Raw genomic sequence first — 20,482 nt, 5'->3', positions numbered from 1 at the left:
CGGCCTTCTCGTCCCCCATATTCTTCTTCTTCCCCGGACGCTGCGCTTGAAATTGAATTCCCCGCCGTGTGATGCTCCTGGGACCCCGCCCCCCTCTGACGCCACAGGTAAACTCATAAGAAAGTCCCTGTGTGGTACATGTGCATCAGAAGGGGGCGGGGTCACAGGAGCGTCACACGGCGGGGAATTCAATTTCAAGCGCAGCGTCTGGGGAAGAAGAAGCCGCGCAAGATGTGGACGAGCTTCCATTTGAAGTTCCCACTGTGTGACGCTCCTGTGACCCCACCCCCCTCTGACGCACATATACCACACGCGGACTTTCTTATGAGTTTACCCGTGGCGTCAGAGGGGGGTGGGGTCACATGAGCGTCACGCAGCTCGGGGATTAAATTTCAAGCGCAGCATCCGGGGAGGAAGAAGATGCGTGACGAGAAGGCTGACGGAATGAGAAGAAGATGGAAGAATACGCCGGTCAAGCTGCGGACGAGAAGACCCAAGAAAGAAGCAGAGGAAGATGGAGGAAGAAACCCAAATGAAAGAAGAAAAGAAGAAGAAGAAGAAGGAAGAAGAAGAAGCGTGGAAAGAAGATATTAATGAAGGAATTGTCAAAAACCAGCTATTGTAACTTTTTACATTTTTGACACTTTTTTGGGTGAAATGGTAGAGGTACAATGTACCCCATTACCATTTCACACAGGGGGGGCGGGATCTCGGGGTCCCCTTTGTTAAAGGGGTCTTCCAGATTTCGATAAGCCCCCTGCCCGCAGACCCCCACAACCACTGGCCAGGGTTGTGGGGATGAGGCCCTTGTCCCCATCAACATGGGGACAAGGTGCTTTGGGGGGGACCCCAAAGCACCCTCCCCATGTTGAGGGCATGTGGCCTGGTACGGTTTAGGAGAGGGGGGCGCACTCTGTCCCCCTCTTTTCTGCGGCCGGCCAGGTTAACATGCTCGGATAAGGGTCTGGTGTGGATTTTTGGGGGGACTTCAAGCCATTTTTTTTTAAAATTTGGGGTGGAGTTCCCCTTAAAATCCATACCAGACCTGAAGGGCCTGGTAATTGATTTTGGGGGGACCCCCACATTTTTTTTTTAATGAGCAATGACTGTATTCTTTATAACCATGATTACTTTTAAATTACTTTTTTTTTCACTTCAGAAATTACATCTTGTACAGGGACAGTTCTAAGCACGGGAAACATGCGCTACTTCACAGGCATGTTATACCCCCCCCGTATGAAATTTAAAGGAATATTTCACTTTTATTGTTTCACTTTAACCACTTCCATACCACGCCTATTCTGGCACTTCTCTCCTTCATGTAAAAATGATATTTTGTTCCTGGAAAATTACTCAGGACCCCCAAACATTATATATATTTTATTAGCAGACACCCTAGGGAATAATGTGGCGGTCATTATTTTTTTTTATTTCCAACAATATTTGAGCAATCATTTTTCAAACGGCCTTTTTTTTTGCCCAAAAAAACTGTTTCATGAATTAAAAAATAACAAAGCAGTAAAGTTATCCCGATTCTTAGGGATAATGTGAAAGACGATGTTACACCGAGTAAATTGATACCTAACTTGTCACGCTTTAATATTGCGCACACTCATGGAATGGCGCCAAACTTCGAGACTTAAAAATCTCCATAGGCGACGCTTGAATTTTTTTTAAGGATACCAGTTTAGAGTTACAGAGGAGGTCTAGTGCTAAAATTATTGCTCTCGCTCTAACGCATGTGTCAATACCTCACATGTGTGGTTTGAACGGCGTTTACATATGTGGGCGGGACTTACATGCGTGTTCGCTTCTGAGTGCGAGCTACTAGGGACAGGGGCGTTTTAATTTTTTTATTTTTTTGTTCTTTTTTTTTTTTACGGAATATTTTTCTTTTTGCACTTTTTTTACCCTTTTTTTTGTATCACTTTTATTCCTATGAATAAACATGAGTAAACATCTCTTGTAATAGAACTAGTGTGTGACAGGTCCTCTTTATGGAGAGAGGCGGGGTCAATAAGACCCCACATCTGTCCTCCAGGCTCGAAAGCATGAGATCAGAAAAAAAAACACTGGCCCAGATTCAGGTAGATTTGCCCATTAGTTGCACATGTGAAGAGCAGCTGATTTGCTCTGCGCTGAGGCAAATTGGAAAGATTGCCACCTGATTCAGGATTCCCTTTGTCTGCTAACTTGCTCCTTTGTAAGGCAAAAATCAGGGCGTAAGGCAGTGCAAGTGAAAGTGGGTGTGCCCTATGCAAATGATCTTTTTTCCACTCAGCAGTGGTTTGTGCCTATTTTCAGGGCAAATTCTGCCCAGCTGCTTGCACTGAGCAAATAAATAGGGCAGACCTGCGCAGGTCCTGTGCAAAATTACATCCTGCTTTTCCCACCCCCCCCCCCCCCCCCTGAGCAAGGTAATTTTGCCCTTTTTGCTGATATGGCACCTCCTCATGAAAAAAAAAAAAAAAAAGCTAATTTTATAGCTTCAGAGATGGAGATACTTCTTGCGGCACTCACGCGCCATAGTGATGTGCTGTATGGTGCCCAGCGGCAGCACTCCATTGTAGCCCAAAGGAGGGCTATCTATGATGGCATTACCCTGGACATAAATGCCCTGGGTAATGAAGAAAGGACGTGGGAGGACATTCAAAGGAAGTTGAATGACATGCGGCGTAGGGTCCGGGATAAGCTTGTGCTTATCCGTAAGCATACGAGTGGCACGGGAGGAGGACCACCCTGCAAGATCCGTCTAAATCCTGATGAGGAGGTGATTGCGCAAAGTCTAGCGCTGGAGCAGGTGGAGGGAGTCCCAGGCTACGACTCCACTGTTGGGGACTTGGGGACTGGTTTTCCTAAATGTACAGAATATAACTGAGTACTAAGATTTGTAGGTATAGTTGATCCAGGGTAAATCCGATTGCCTCTCGGGGGATCAGGAAGGAATTTTTTCCCCTGCTGTAGCAAATTGGATCATGCTCCGCTGGGGTTTTTTGCCTTCCTCTGGATCAACTGTGGGTATGGAGTTGGGTGTATAGGATTTTACTGTGTTTTTTTATTTTGTTTTTTGTGGTTGAACTGGATGGACTTGTGTCTTTTTTCAACCTGACTAACTATGTAACTAACTATGTAACTGGTAAGTTTTCTGTTTTCATATTTGCTGTGTATCATGGGAGGGGGTAGAAGTGAACATATGAGGGGGTAGAAGGGAACATGTAACAAGTTTTTGTTTCTCATATCTGCTGTGTATCATGGGAGGGGGTAGAAGGGAACATATGGTAAGTGTGTTGCTTCAGCAACATTTTTGTTTTGTGTCATCCACAGATGTCGATGATGAGGCTGGGCCGTCGTCGGCTGTAGGGCGACCCACGCCATCCCCAGAACATCATGGGGTGCAGTCAGGCCCTCTGCAGATCCTGGGCATGTTGGTGGAGGAGGATATCGGCCAGAGTCCATCTAGGGAGGAGGAAGTGGTGGAGGAGGCCGTTATCCTCAATCTGGAGGAAGCAGTGTCCCTCCAGGAGGATCCCACCATCCCTGACCGACCCACCACCCCCCCGACCATAACATCATCCCCCTCCAGGGCAAGCCCCTCCAGTGTCCCTCCCTCCAGTGTCCCTCCCTCCAGTGTCCCCCCTCCAGTGTCCCTCCCTCCAGTGTGGCCCACTCCCCTTCTTCTCCCTCAGTTCATGCCCCAGCCTCTCCTCCAAGGAAGGCTCTATGTAAAACGAGGGGTGTACCCTCCAGCCTCTGTGAAGGTCTGCAGGAGGAGCAGGCCCGGCAGACCCGCCATATAGGGGACATGGTGGGAGACTTGAGGCGGGTGGCGGACAGCCTGGCATCCTCCTCCTCCTCTCTGCAGCAGGCCCTCACCCTGCATGCTGACCGGGGGATACGAGATACTGAGATCTTGGAGGAAGTCAGTGCCATGGTCACCTGCATGGTCGAGCAGCAGGGCGCCATCGCTTTGCTAACAGCGGAGGTGAGCAGGTTGGCAGGTGCAGTGCGGTGGACCCCCAACACTGCTGCTGTGCGGGAGGAGGGGAGATTAACCCGGCGGCAGCAGAGGACCAATACCACCCGGCTGCTGCGGATGTTGGCCCAAACCAACAGCGTGCTCACCCGCCTGGCCAACGCCATGGAGGGCATGCAGGCACCACCTGCTAGGAGTGAGGAAGTAGGGGTTGATGCTCCCCCCCCCTCCATCCCCACCACAGGCTCCATCCCCACCACAGGCTCAACCACGCCGACTGAGGAGCCAGAGCCGGGGGACCCTTGGCACAAGGATGTCCAAAAAAAAAATTATTTTCCTTTTATTTTTTGTATTTTTTACCTATCCCTTGCTGCTCATATAATGAGCTTTTTCTATTTATTTTGATTATGCTTATATTTTTTTTTTTTGGGGATATTTTTTTTTTGCTCAGATTAGGAGCTTTTCTATATTTAGTTTATGCTCAAAGTTTTTTTTTTTTGTTTTTGTTTGTAGTCCCTACACACGGTGAGGAGTGCTGTAGTTGCTCTCCAGCTGACCTGTGGCCATCTGTTGCTAACTTGCCCCTGCTTTTATAAAGTGCAAATTTGCCCCGGCCAAACAGCTTGCGTGCTTTGGGAGCAAAATGCTCCTCACACGCGCAAGTTTATGAATCAGTGGCAGTTCCTCATTTGCATATTTGCTGAGGGAAAACCATGAGAGCGCAAGTTGCTCTCTGAGCAAAATTGCGCTGGGGCAGAGAAACTGCCTCCGTGCAAAAATGGCACATTTCAGGCTTAGCTTGCTTTCTGGGTCACCCGCAAATTTGCCTGGGAGCAAATCCGTACTTGCGCGGCGCAAATCACACTTGCTCCCGCGCAAGTCGTACCTGAATCTGGGCCACTGATCTCATGCTCTCAGCTGCGATCATGTTCGTTCAGCACAGTGGTGTAGTGGATAGCACTTTCACCTAGCAGCAAAAAGGGTCGCTGGTTCGAATTCCGCCCATGACACCATCTGCCTGGAGTTTGCATGTTCTCCCTGTGCCTACGTGGGTTTCTTCCCACGATCTAAAAACATGCTGACTAAATAAGCCCTAATATGCAGTGGTATATTTATGTTTTGTGCTGCCCTAGGCCTGACTAAACTTCTGCACCTCCTAATAGAAAAATGACCCACCCTTCCTGTCATGGCCACACCCTGTTTTTTTATGACCCGCCCAGAAATTTTCAGGGGACACACACACACACTAGTTCTGGGGGGGAGGGGGGCACTGGATTCCCTTGATTTGCATAGTTTTTCTATCACTTCATGTTTGGCTATGGGGCAGGAAGTGAAGGCAAATCTCCCCAATTGGACAGGGATGGTACAAAATAAACTGACAGGGCCTATATTGAGGAAAGGACTAATAAGTTGGGCTTTAAGGGCACACAGTACCAATGGATGTAGAAAACTAAAAGTTTATTTAGTATGAAATATCATAAAAGTGGAATGACATAAAATCAAAGAAATTAACGAAATTAGGTCAGCAACTAATACCACAACTGTGATTACAACACTATACAATCATATCATATATAGGCTTCATTTAGAGAGCACAGTTACAGGTACAATGTTGAGTTGCATATCCAGTGTAGTATTCCAAAGATTTGGTGAAGAGCTTGCTCTACATGTTACGCGCTTAGCGCTTCCTCAGGAGCATAAGATATTGCATCTACTGAAACATATATACAAGAAAACAATGAGTTCACAAGTATACATATATGAAAAAAGGGTACAGTAAAAAATATATACATAAGTAAATAAAAAAAAAAACCAAATACAGTTTATAGAACTAAGAAAGTTATTTATGTCTATCAGTGCGGGTGCGGTGCAGCAGAGGGGGTGGTGGTATGTCACCCAAAGCCCATCAAGAGAGAGTATAGATAAGAAAAGAGACGAGGAAAGAGAGGAAAAGAGGGGAGAGCGTCATATAGAGTTAGCATACGGCATAGGTGTGCGCAGCCTATTGCATTAGGGTGTGCACCCCAAAGATCAAACACATAGTACCAGTCACTCACGATGAAAGGGGCTGGTTAAGTTACATATTTACCGGCTCCTTCCCCCACTCTTTCTAAAACATCCCGCAGCAACAGCTGGAGGGAGAGATGAGCCGGAGGTGCTGCTGGGGAAGGAGGGGGGGACCAGGGCAGAAGTGGGAATCTGTGCTGCACAGGGTGATTAGGGTGTGCCTGGGCACACCTGGCACACTCTGTGCGCACGCCTATGGCATACGGATAGAAAGGGGAAGGGGAAAAAAGAAATATAAATATATTGAATATGTAACAACAAAGGAACATAACTTACAAAAATAGGTCGCATTGGGGGTAGACAAGCGACAATAGCGTGTTAGCCCCACAATGGCTGGGCGGACAGATTATATCAAGCCAGCCAGATGCGGGGAAATATTCTGTAAATAATATAGAATTGGACTTTAAACATAGATCAGTGTATTGTTTATCTGGAACACAATAAGGGGGGGGGGCGGAAAAAAGGGGAAAAAAGAAGGATTGATAAAGAGCAGCCACCGCCGGCATGGATAAACGCTTACTCACCAACAACACTGATTTGTAAGCATACAGGTGTTCAGACAGTCAAGTGCTAGTAGGCACTAAAAATTCGGATCCAGGGATCTATAGCATGCGGTAATTCAAAATTTCCAGTGCTGGGCTAGACAGGATAGATCATAGGCGTGCGCACGGGGTGTGCCGGGTGTGCCTGGGCACACCCTAATCACCCCGTGCTGTCTCCAGAGATCTCCCCAGAAATGCTATATCCATGAGAGTGTGTACCCTCCGCTGCCTGTGAAACAGTTTCACAGGCAGCAGATCGTGAGAATTGCCAGAGCTTTTCAGATAAGCTGTCAGATAATGACACTACATGCAGGGAATATCACCAGCTGTCAAGATGATGTCGGGCGTGGGCGGGACTAAACAGCCATCAAACACCAGCCAATGGGATGGGTCTGGGCGGGCCGCTACATTTATGTGGCTCCGCCCGCTCTGTGAAGCAGCTCATTCATTGGCTGGTGTTGATGGCGCTTGGTCCCACCCACCCCCGACATCGCGGCTGAGTTGTAAGTCATCACAACTCAGCCGCGATGTCGGGGGTGGGCGGGACCAAGCGCCATCAACACCAGCCAATGATTCGCTGCTTCAGAGAGGGGGCGGAGCCAGAGAAATGTAGCGGCCCGCCCAGACCCATCCCATTGGCTGGTTTTTGATGGCTGTTTAGTCCCGCCCACGCCCGACATCATTTTGACAGCTGGTGACTTTCCCTGCATGTAGTGTCATTATCTGACAGCTTCTTACACTGAACAGCTCTGGCAATTTTCACAATATCCTGAATATGAAACTCCCCCTCTCCCCTATCAGTGTGCCAACCAGTTCTGCCTATCTGTGCCAACCAATTCTGCCAATCAGTGCACTGCCAACCAATGCTGCCTATCCGTGCCAACCAATGCTGCCTATCAGTGCCCACCAGTTCTGCCTATCTGTGCCAACCAATTCTGCCAATCAGTGCACTGTCAACCAATGCTGCCTATCCGTGCCAACCAATGCTGCCTCTGTGCCAACCAGTTCTGCCTATCCGTGCCAACCAATGCTTCCAATCAATGCACTGCCAACCAAAGCTGCCTATCTGTGCCAACCAGTGCTGCCTATCTGTGCCAACCAGTTCTGCCTATCTGTGCCAACCAGTTCTGCCTATCTGTGCCAACCAGTTCTGCCTATCTGTGCCAACCAGTGCTGCCAATCAGTGCCAACCAGTGCTGCCAATCAGTGCCAACCAGTGCCAACCAATGCTTCCAATCAATGCACTGCCAACCAAAGCTGCCTATCTGTGCCAACCAATGCTGCCTATCCGTGCCAACCAGTTCTGCCTATCTGTGCCAACCAGTGCCAACCAATGCTTCCAATCAATGCACTGCCAACCAAAGCTGCCTATCTGCCTATTAGTGCCAACCAGTACTGCCTATTAGTGCCAACCAGTACTGCCTATCAGTGCCAACCAGTACTGCTTATCAGTGCCAACCAATGCTGCCTATCCATGCCAACCAATGCTGCCAATCAGTGCCAGTGTTGCTTATCCATGCCAACCAATGCTACCTATCCATGCCAACCAATGCTGCCTATCCGTGCCAACCAATGCTGCCTATCCGTGCCAGTGCTGCTTATCAATGCCAACCAGTTCTGCCTATCAGTGCCAACCAGTGCTGCCTATCAGTGCCAACCAGTGCTGTCTATCAGTGCCAACCAGTGCTGCCTATCAGTGCCAACCAGCGCTACCTATCAATGCCAGTGCTGCTTTTCAGTGCCAACCAATGCAGCCTATCACTGCCACTTTGCCAGTGCTGCTCATCAGTGCCAACCAGTGCTGCCTATCAGTGACAATCAATGCTGCCTATCAGTGCCAACCAAAGCTGTAAATCAGTGCCAACCAATGCTGTCAGTGCCAGCCAATGCTGTCAATCAGCGCCCATCAGTGCTGCCAATCAGAGCCCATCAGTGCTGCATATGAGTGCCCATTAGTGCTGCATATGAGTGCCCATCAGTGATGCCAGTCAGTGCCCAGTGATTCCAGTCAGTGTACATAAGTGCAACCAATCAGAGCCCATCAGTGCCGCCTATCAGTGCCAATCAGTGCTGCCTATCTGTGCCACATATCAGTGCTACCAATTAGTGTCCATCAATGCTGCTAATCAGTGCCTACCAGTGCTGCCTTAGCAGGGATGGTGGAAACCCCTCTACAGATAATTGCAATACAAATTACCTTCAAGTGCAACAACTTTTTAGTTGGAAGCTTCACACCATTATAGCACTTTGGAATTTACATTTTTTAGATTGTTACACATAATTGTATATGTTTTAGTCGCGCTTATAATATGAATTATTGCTTTTGAAGTTAATTTTCCACCACCCTGCTAAGTCCATGTCTTTATGGACCTTGCTATGTGCACTGGTGTGCAGTCATGTTGGAACAGGAAGGTGCCGTCCCCCAAACTGTTCCCACAAAGTTGGGAGCATGAAATTGTCCAAGATTTCTTGGTATACTGATGCCTTAAGAGTTCCATTCACTGGAACCAAGGGGCCAACCCAACCCCTGGAAAACAACCCCATACCATATTATTTGGACCAGTGCACAAAGCAAGGTCCATAAAGACATGGATGAGCGAGTTTGGGGTGGAGAAACTTGACTGGCCTGCACAGAGTCCTGACCTCAACCCGATAGAACACCTTTGGGATGAATTAGAGTGGAGACCGCAAGCCGGGCCTTCTCGTCCAACATCAGTGCCTGATCTCACAAATGCTCTTCTGGAAGAATGGTCAAACCTTCCCATAGACACTCTCCTAAATCTTGTGGACGGCCTTCCCAGAAGAGGTGAAGCTGTTATAGCTGCAAAGGGCGGGGCCAACTCAATATTGAACCCTACAGACTAAGACTGGGATGCCAATAAAAGTTATGTGTGTGTAAAGGCCGGCGTACTAATACTTTTGAATATATATATATATATATATATATATATATATATATATATATATACACACACACATACACACACACACACACATATACATACACACACATACGTATGTGTGTTTGATCTTTTGGGTGCACACCCTAATGCAATAGGCTGCGCACGCCTATGGGATAGATATTAGCATATGATAGGGCAATCCAAAAGGTCCTGGGTATATAAACCCAAGAGTATTATATAGGATTCCCAGAGCTAGTTCCTACAAAGAAACAGATAACACCAGGGTAAGTCCAAGCAGAGAAGAAGATACCATGGGTAGAAAATAAATAGTACTGTTACAGCCCTAATATTCAAGTCTGTAACAATTTGGTATACCTGCAGCCTGATCAGCAAAGTGACTACCACATGTGTCCCCAGGGAAACGATGACGCCGATACATTTGTAAGGTGTGCTGTGTCAGTTTTATATCTCCTTACCTGATTGTTGATAAGCTAGGTCAGCTGGATCGGCGTGGCCCGTCGCCCCCGTGATGACATCATCATCGATCGCTCATCACATGACCAACTCATAGCCTAAAGTGTCTTCAGAGTTGGTTGATGATGGGGGCGGGTGCGACAAGCATCGCGCCCAATAGGAGGCCTGAAGGATCGAGTGGGAGGGCAAAGTACTGCCTCGAGATGTGAGGATGGATGTACATCACATGGTTGTCCCCACGTGGGTTACGATGGGGACGCCCAATGGCGTCACACAGTACACTTAGACGGACCAGCAAAGGATCCGCCCAATAGGGCGGACACACCGCCAGAGCCCACCAATGGACAATCCTGCAGGGGAAGAGGAGGGGAGGGGAACTCTATAGCCGACAGGAAACATACACATAGAATACAGGCTTCCCTTGTCGGCTTAGTGGATCTTTATCTAGATTAGTGTTGTGAACAGGAAAAAGAGAAAAAGGTTGTAAAGATGACAGCTCAAGTGGGGAATTTGGGAGACAAAGGTTCAAAGAACCATAACGCAGCCCAATGCTGCACCGCACTGGCCTGGCAGACATTGTTACTATGAATACACATAGCGCATAATCCCTGATGTCAGGAATACTGCGCTAAATAAAGAATTAAAACATTCATCTCAATCATAAACAAAGAAGAATTAAAAAGTTTCTCATATTTCAAAAATAATAGCTAGAAAATATACATTTTTGACTTATTTGACACCGGTCAGATATTCATTACATTAACATATCAAACAATAGTATATAGATATACATGCTTTTTTAGACCAATCACTATTCATTAATTTGTTTTTTAGGGGGTCATTGGTGTGAACAGATTTGTTAGTCGGAGACTCACAGTATAGTTGTTTTTTGAGGGGCTGTACAGAGGTGAATAGGTAGGGAACAGGGAGGATTTATTGAAACAGATTGTTCATCTATAGTATATTATATTATTTGGGTCTAAGTACATACCATATATAGATAAGGTGATATTGAGGTGAAAAAAGAAAAAGAAAATTCGTGAATAAATAATATAGGTGTCGGAATTGTGTCATAAAGGGTCAATATGCCTCATATGAGATCAATTATGTGAACATAACACATGGAATGCTTAGTATGGCTAGAAAAAGAGGGGGGGGGGGGGCGGGGGGGGGGGGGGAGGGATGGTCACAGCAAAAACAATCAATGGAAAAAACGTAATAAACAAGTAATTTTAAAGTAGTATATTATTTAGCAGAATTAGGGGATATTACCCATGTCACCTAGAAACTTGGGTATCCATAGATTTTCATTATGTTCTATATTAGAACTGGGTGATTTCATAGGTGCAAACCAAAATATTCATCAGTGGTTAGAGTGCCCAAATAAAACTACAGGAAGGGTTTGTACGATTGTGTTTCATTTAATCCAGGGGATTGGGTAGCATTAAGCCTCTCGATCCAAATAGTCTCCCTTTGAAGAACAAATCTGTCCCATTCACCTCCTCTTGGGTTCTGGGGAATGACAGCCAGGGCAATGAAATTAATACAGGATGTATCAAAATGGTGATACAAATCCAAGTGTCTGCTAATGGGAGTTAGCATTTTGCCGTTCCCTGAACAGTATACATGATCATTGATTCTTTGGCGGAATTGCCCGACTGTCTTCCCTACGTAAAAGGCCCCACAATTACATGTCATCAGATATACTAAGCCCTGTGTGCGGCAGTTGGCAGAGAATTTTGGTGTCAGAGTTTCACCTTTGGGGAGCTTGGCAGTTTTACACGGAACTATCCATTTGCAAAAAGAGCAAGCACCACAGCGAGAGGTCCCCAAAGGAGGGGGAAGGCAATCTATAGTTGGTCTGGTATAGTAGCTTTTAACTAGTTTATCACGAATAGACGATGCTCGTCTGAATATTATCTGTGGGTGAATACCCACATATTTCATCAGAGTCACATCCTCTCGTAGTAAGTGCCAGTGGGTTTCCAGAATAGACTTGATACTGTCATGCTGGGAACAGAATTTGGTAATAAATTTGACTGTGGTATTGGGTGCTCTAATTTTGTTTGTAAATAGCAAGGCGTTTCTAGTTTGATTAAGTGCTTTGTTGTATGCCTGACACAACAATTTCTTGCTATATCCCCGAGCCAGTAAGCGGGTCTGGAGCAATTTGGATTGGCTTTGAAAGTCCGACAGTAGGGTACAGTTACGTCTTAAGCGGATGTATTGTGCATAGGGTATGCTACGTATTAGAGCTGGGGAATGTGAGCTAGATGCATGTAACAAAGTGTTACCGGCAGTCTTCTTACGATATAAGTCAGCTGCTAGGGAATCATCCCCATTGCGAAACACGGTTACGTCAAGAAAGTTGGTTTTGTTGGTATTGCATTCAAAGGTAAATTTCAAGTTAAATGTATTTGAGTTCAACTTCCGGACAAAGTCATCCAGCCTTTCCCTGGTATCTGTCCATACAAAAAAGACGTCATCAATATATCGCATCCAGCAAGGGATGCGATCAGTGTATTGTGACATGGTATCATCAGAGAAGAGCTTCCTCTCCCACCCCCCCAGATACAAGTTGGCGTAGGCTGGGGCACAGCAGGTGCCCATAGCCACGCCTTGTATCTGGAGGTAGTGGGAGAGGTTGAAGCTAAACCAATTGTGAGTGAGGATGAATCCCAGCAGGCGGATAATAAATTCATTATAGGGCCAATGGTGATGGTCTTCTTCCATCAGGAAGGTGCGTGCCATCCCAACTCCCCCCTCGTGAGGGATGCTAGAGTATAGTGCCTCGACATCCAATGTCACGAGGAGGGCGTTGGGAGGGACCACCATACCATCGATTTGCCTAAGAAAGGCCAAAGTATCCTTGGTATAGGAGGGCAATGCTAAGACATGGGGCATTAGTACCGAATCGACCAGCCGGCTAGCATTTTCAGTGAGACATCCGATCCCTGAAACAATCGGTCTCCCAGGGGGCAACACGGAATTCTTACTCACTTTGGGGAGTGCATAGAATGTTGCCACCCTGGGAGACCGAGTGTTCAGGTAATCGTAGAGTTCTTGATCAATGAGGCCTTTGGAATAGGCGTCATTAATGATGTCAAGAAACTCGTTCTTAAATCTAGTATTCTGACTCGAGGAGATAGAGCGATACCAATCCTTGTTCTGGAGAATTTTGAGGCACATGTCCTCGTAAAATACTCTCGTCATCAGAACAATATTTCCACCCTTATCAGCCGCCTTGGCGACGACGTCAGGGTGGCTCTGTATTTTCAGAATGGTTTGACGCTCATCTCGTGTGAGATTATCATTTGTGGGTAAGATTTTCAGACGCTTGATATCACTGATAATGTTACATAAAAATGCCCAAGCTTTAGGGCTAGTGGTGAGGTCAGGAAATTTTTTTGATTTGAGTTTAAATTTCTTTATTGGTTTTGAAATTTGAACTAAATTTTCTCCATTAACTGTATTGCTTTCATTTTCCTCTAGTAGGAATATTAGGTCACGAAGTGCCCTAAATTCTTCCATCTTAAAGTGTTTTATTTTTTCCGAAAATTCCCTTTCCTCTCTCACTCTAGAGCGATCTTGGTCAAAAATAAATTTGAACGTAAGATTTCTAATGAACATGTAGATGTCTTTAATTACTTCATATTTATCAATCCGTTCTGAGGGGCAAAAACTCAGGCCGTATCTCAAAACTTTTAATTCATTGGTGGAAAAGTGGTAAGGGGTCAAATTCAGAATGTCTTGTTCTATGTTGGAGGTGGGGGAATCCCCAGTGAAGGAAAATTTAGTATTTGCGAGCTGTTCGTATTTATGTGACAATCTAATGTGCTCTGTTTCCTACATGTTTGTAATTGGGCTGTAGGATGTGGGTTTGGTGTATTGGGTATGTTAGGTAATCGGCTTTGGGGGTCGGTATCCCCGGAATAGGTTGGTAATTGTATATTAATAGGGCCTAAACCTGAGGGATACAGGTTTGTGTTGGTGGGTTGTTGCTTGGATCCATTTAATATTTGTAACGCCTGTTGCGCTGTTGCTCCTATATATTTGTTTTGTGGGACATCCCCATTTGGGTTGATGGGTAAGGGAGTGTGACGTGATGGTGCATCAAAAGATCTTATCTCACGGTTATCTGATTTTTTCTTTGGATAGGGTGTGTAGTGCCCATCACCATGTGCTCTCTTACGTCTACCGTTGTGCGCCGTAGTATCGCCACCATGTGCCGTATTGGATCCTCGTCCTTGTGAAAACTGTAGGGAGGAAACAGAGATAGATGAGTCTGATTCTGTGTCTTCCTCAAACCCTCTTGTATCGTTACCACCCTGACTTTTTTGTTTTGTTTGTTCACTCGTCTTGGACCCCGCCCTTGAAGGGGATTCTGCCAACGATAGGCAAAGCCCTCAACAAAGGCTAGCCTATCTTTTGCCAGTTTGCTTTGTTTTTTTAAAATAATGTCTTTATTAATTTTAGTGATATAATCTTTAACCTCCTGCCATTTTTTATCAAATTGCACATGGCTTTTTAAGCTTTCACTAGTAGTCTGTAGAGATATAATTTCTACATCTAAACTGTTGAGTTCAGCTTGGTAGTGGGTAATCAGGAGTTTGATGAGTGCATTGCTGCTTTGATTTAATATATTCTCCCAGCAATTTTTTAGCTCAGTGCTGACATTTTGGAAAGAAGGAAATAGTTGAATCCTCAGCCCCAAGGGGCTGATGTTCTCATGGGCACAATGCGACCTATTTTTGTAAGTTATGTTCCTTTGTTGTTACATATTCAATATATTTATATTTCTTTTTTCCCCTTCCCCTTTCTATCCGTATGCTAACTCTATATGACGCTCTCCCCTCTTTTCCTCTCTTTCCTCGTCTCTTTTCTTATCTATACTCTCTCTTGATGGGCTTTGGGTGACATACCACCACCCCCTCTGCTGTACCGCACCCGCACTGATAGACATAAATAAATTTCTTAGTTCTATAAACTGTATTTTTTTTTTTTTTATTTACTTATGTATATATTTTTTACTGTACCCTTTTTTCATATATGTATACTTGTGAACTCATTGTTTTCTTGTATATATGTTTCAGTAGATGCAATATCTTATGCTCCTGAGGAAGCGCTAAGCGCGTAACATCAAATCTTCACCAAATCTTTGGAATACTACACTGGATATGCAACTCAACATTTTACCTGTAACTGTGCTCTCTAAATGAAGCCTATATATGATATGATTGTATAGTGTTGTAATCACAGTTGTGGTATTAGTTGCTGACCTAATTTCGTTAATTTCTTTGATTTTATGTCATTCCACTTTTATGATATTTCATACTAAATAAACTTTTAGTTTTCTACATCCATTGGTACTGTGTGCCCTTAAAGCCCAACTTATTAGTCCTTTCCTCAATTCTCGCTATTTCGGGGCGTTGGCACATTATATACTAGTGCATTCGCGGTGTCACCACGCGATGTATGCATATTAAATAGGTCTCTCTTTTACCAAATGACAGGGCCTATAACCCTCCCTCACTCTATCCAAAATGAAAGAAAAAAAAAGTGTTGATTATACAGTAGTTCTACTTTTAGCACAAATTTCTGATAATTTTATTGAGAGGACTAAGAAAATATAACCATGCCAGTAGGCCAGGATACAGCGTTGCTAATATGTATGAATGTGTGTTAGGGACCCCCACAAACACCACCCAATGTTAAATAAAAAAAAATCTTAATTTGCAAATAAGTATCATCTGCTCATTTTTTGGGGATGTCTGCACCCCTGATAGGGTGAAGACACCTCACAAATGTTGTCACTTTCTACTTCAAATTCCTTCACTTCCTGTCACATAGCCAAACAGGAAGTGAGGGTAAAACCTTACTAATGTCTCTTCTTGGGGACACACAGATCAATCTAAATAGTTTCCCATTATGTAAATTGCACTCTAGCATTTTGCTGTGTACACCCCAAATTATTAGGGATCTTGGACTTTGGGGTCCATTTACTAAAGGCAAATCCACTTTGCACTACAAGTGGACAAGCAAGGAAGAAAAGAACAAAACAATAAAATCTTTGCTTCTACAGGATTGGATGTTAAAACCATCAGTGCTTCCCCTCTGATTTTCAGAGACTACGCTTCTACTGCAGAGTGGCTTTGCCTTTACTAAACCCCAAACTAACTAATCATTTGGGGTGTACACAGCAGTGCTGGAGTGCAATTTGCTTAATGGGGACACTAGTTAGATTGACCTGTGTCCCCAAGAAAAGACATTGGTAGGGTTTTAACCTCACTTCCTGTTCAGCTGTGTGACAGGAAGTGAACCCTGTCACACAGCTTTTCCCTGTCATTTTGGGTATGCCCTGGCTAAAAGCCCATAATCCCCAGATTGACTGGGAGTCTGGAAAGATCCATTTCCCTTCCTCTTACTGCCGCCAATATTGCCTCCAGGAATCTGCAGTTACCTCGTCCCCCTTGCTGTGTTTAGAATCAGAAGAGGAGCAGAGACTTTACCTCCACACAGGTCCTATGACTGCCCGATTGAACTTCTCCCTGGTGCAGAAATCCCATTCGGAAGGATATTCCCCTTGACTGAATTGGAGTTGGGCACTCTAAAGTCCTATATTGATGAGAACCTTGAGAAGGGTTTCATACGCCCTTCCACATCCCCAGCGGGAGCTGGTATATTCTTCGTGGAGAAGAAGGACCATTCTCTACGCCCCTGCGTAGACTATCGGGATTTGAACAAAATCACAATTAAAAACAAGTATCCCCTTCCTCTTGTCCCCGAATTATTCCAGAGACTGGGAGCAGCCGTCATCTTCACCAAACTTGACCTCCGCAGGGCTTATAACCTTGTCCGCATTAGAGATGGCGACGAGTGGAAGACCGCGTTCTGCACCCGATTTGGGCATTTTGAATACCTAGTTATGCCCTTCGGTCTTTGCAACGCCCCCGCCACATTTCAACATTTTGTAAATGACATATTTAGAGACTGCCTCGATCTATTCGTCATTATCTATTTGGATGACATCCTGATCTTCTCTTCCTCCCTGTCAGATCATCGGAAGCATGTCCAAAAGGTTCTAGCTCGGCTCCGTCAACATAGCCTATACGCTAAAGCCGAGAAATGTGAGTTTGAGCGAGAGAGCATTCAGTTCCTGGGTCTAATAATTTCAATAGAAGGTGTCAAGATGGACCCTCAAAAAGTCACTGCTATTACAGATTGGCCCGCTCCCACCGATAAAAAAACGGTCCAGCGCTTTGTGGGATTTGCAAATTTTTATAGAAAATTCATTAAGGGCTTCTCCTCCATAATCGCTCCCATCACAAGTCTAACCAAGCAAGGCACCCGGTTCCAGTGGTCTCCCGAGGCCCAAGCTGCTTTCGTTACCTTGAAGGATCTATTCATCTCGGCCTCCATCCTGAAGCATCCTGACCCGGTCCTACCTTATATCTTGGAAGTGGACGCCTCCGAGGTGGCGGTCGGGGCAGTGCTCTCTCAGAGACAGGGGTCCAAATCTCTTCTACATCCAGTAGCTTTTTTCTCCCGCAAATTATCGGAAGCTGAGAGGAACTATGACGTTGGGGACAGGGAACTTTTAGCAATCAAAGCAGCCCTCGAATAATGGCGTACTTCCTGGAGGGTGCAGCACACCCTATTCTGATCTATACAGACCATAAAAATTTAGAGTATCTAAAGGTTGCCAAAAGACTGAAGCCATGTCAGGCCAGGTGGGCATTATTCTTCACCCGGTTTTCTTTTCATATAACCTACAGACCTGGATCAAAGAACACTAAGCCTGACGCACTTTCCTGGATGTTCAATGGGCCTGAAGCCCCTTCATCTCCAGATACCATCCTTTCCCCTGGCAATTTTCTCATGTTACAGGGAGATCTTCTCTCTCAAATTAAACAGGCCTCTTCAGGAATTTCCTTATCTCCAGACCCTACCTTACAGTTAAGAGACGACTTGCTATGGAACAAGGATAAGATCTTTGTGCCTCAACAGCTACGAATAGCAGTCCTCAAGTCCTGTCATGACCATGAGCTAGCCGGTCATTTTGGAATACGCAAGACATCTGAGCTCCTCCAGCGTACCTTCTGGTGGCCACAGCTACTTCAGGACTGTAAAAACTATGTAGAATCCTGTACCACCTGTATCCAACACAAGGGTAGCAGAACCAAAGCTTGGGGGCTACTTAAACCACTGCCTGTTCCGGAGAAACCATGGAGAATGATTTCAATGGACTTTATTGTTGAGTTACCTCCATCTGAAGATTATTCCACCATCTTTGTGGTGGTGGATAGGCTCTCGAAGATGGCGCACTTTCTACCAATGGTGGGGACACCTTCTGCTGCTGAAACAGCAAAAATATTCATCAAAGAGATAGTGAGACTTCATGGCATACCCGCTAATATCGTATCTGACCGTGGGGTGCAATTCACCTCAAGGTTTTGGAAAGCACTGAAGATTGACCTCTCCTTTTCATCTGCGTACCATCCGCAGACCAACGGCCAAACTGAGCGCACCAACCAGACGCTCGAGCAATATCTGCAGTGTTTCTCCAGTTTTTCACAGGATGATTGGGTCTCTCTGTTGCCTCTTGCAGAGTTCGCCTACAACAACTCAGTCCATTCAGCTACTAAACAGTCCCCATTTTTTGCCAATTACGGCTTTCACCCTCTATTTTTATCTAACAATATTCCGGAATGCACAGTACCAGCTGCCCAAGAAACCTTGGATTTTTTTCTCCACTAATAACAAATTACTTCAAGAGACAATGGCGAAAACCCAAGAACATAATAAGGAGGTGTTTGACAGGAGGAGGGGAGAACTTGACCTAGCACCGGGAGATCAAGTTTGGCTGTCCACTTTGAACCTAAAATTCGCCTGCCCATCCAAGAAACTAGGTTCCAAGTTTGTGGGTCCCTTCCAGATACTCAGAAGGATTAATGAAGTGGCCTACGAATTAAAATTACCTGCTTCCTTTCGGATTCACCCAGTCTTCCATGTGGCACTACTCAAGCCCACAGTCCCGGATCCCTTCACCAACCGGAATGTCGGTCCTCCCAAACCGGTACTCATCGACGGCGAGGAGGAATTCGAGGTGGAATCCATCCTGGATTGTTGGAAGAGACGTAACCAGGTACAATACCTGGTGAAGTGGAAGGGCTATGGTCCGGAAGAAAACTCCTGGGAACCAGAGGCCAACATTCACGCTCAGAGACTAATTCGGGCCTTTAAAAGGGCGCACCCAAGGAGGTTGGCCCAGTTGGGCATCCGGAGGCTGCCCGTAGAGGGGGGGCAATGTCATGATAGAAGATCCAGCAATTCTGCCATCAGTGGCAACGTCAGGAGAATCCAGTCCCGACGCATGCACATTGGCGCACGTTTGCGTGCGCATGCGCGCGGCCGTGTGCGCGATGCGCGCGGCGCACGCAGCGGGAGCGCACGCGCTGACTGCGTTTTGGCGCCAAGGAGTGCTATTTAAACTGTCCCAGTCCCTCACCTTCTTGCTGACCAGTGTACAGCGTTTCCTGAAAGAACCTGCACCTGCTACCTGTTACCTGACCCGGCTTCCTGTGACCTACCTCTGCCTACAGCCTGCCCTTGACCCCGGCTTGATCTGACCACCGACTCTGCTTAACCCCTGGCTCTGTCATCTGCCCGCCTGATATACCGACCCAGCCTGGACTTGATTAACCCTTTCGGATCTGCTCCGTTCTTCTGATCTGCTACCTGATCCAGTGTGTGCCTATCACTTGGTTCTTCATTAGCAAGTGCTACATCACTGTTCCTGTGTTCTGTGGTTTCCTGCCCGAACCCTGTCTACACTTGTCTACGTCCTCTTCCGGTCCGCTACCAGCTTACCACCAGGCGCTTGTGCCCCTCTAGACTCTTGACCCTCTGTCTGCTCTACCAGGGGCTCCTGAGTCAGAGGCTTACGAGAGGCCGCTCCCTGCACGTTGGGCTCCATAACCAGGTACGTGACACGGGGGTACTTGAGGACTGAGGCTGAGTCCCACTGCAGTAAAAAGGAAACAATACTTACCGTTCTGTATGTTTCATTTCCTGGTGATTAAGCATGACAGCAAACATTTCATGCATACACACCAGGAAAGGAGCTTCGAGAAAAATCACAACTGATTGGTTAAGCCAAACCTATTTCAGCTGCAGCTGTCAAAATCTGTAGCATGAAAAAGTAACAAAAAACAAACTTCAAAATTTGAAAGTAATTTTATTGGTCAACAAAACAAGGAAAGCAAAAACAAACAAACAAAAAAAAACAAACAAAAATAAATAAATAAATATAAAAAATAAAAATAAACATAGGTTCATTTGAGACAGTAAACAGCATATGGTTTATGCTTTGGAAATAACAGGATAGACCCACAGACACAGGTTTGAAACATTAGTCACAACATCTTAAGAAATATTTAGCAAAATAATGCAGCACAAATACATCAAAGTGAACACTGTTAAAAAAAACATACATTGCCAAAAAAAAACCTTGTTCAAAAACA

The 20,482-nt window shown here is 45.6% G+C and overlaps 1 long non-coding RNA gene across 1 annotated transcript; it reads right to left on the bottom strand.

The window, feature by feature from the left end:
* Positions 1 to 5,416: 5,416 nt before the first annotated feature.
* LOC120920831 lies at positions 5,417 to 6,386 on the bottom strand. The gene is made up of 2 exons (XR_005744783.1): positions 6,317 to 6,386; positions 5,417 to 5,687 (listed from the first exon to the last, which is right to left on the bottom strand). It is a non-coding gene; the product is annotated as an uncharacterized LOC120920831 (long non-coding RNA).
* Positions 6,387 to 20,482: the final 14,096 nt, after the last annotated feature.

Source organism: Rana temporaria, chromosome 13 (assembly GCF_905171775.1).
Source record: "Rana temporaria chromosome 13, aRanTem1.1, whole genome shotgun sequence".
NCBI lineage: Eukaryota > Metazoa > Chordata > Amphibia > Anura > Ranidae > Rana > Rana temporaria.
Note: the sequence above shows the minus strand (reverse complement) of the source record. Positions and strands in the feature narration are given on the sequence as shown.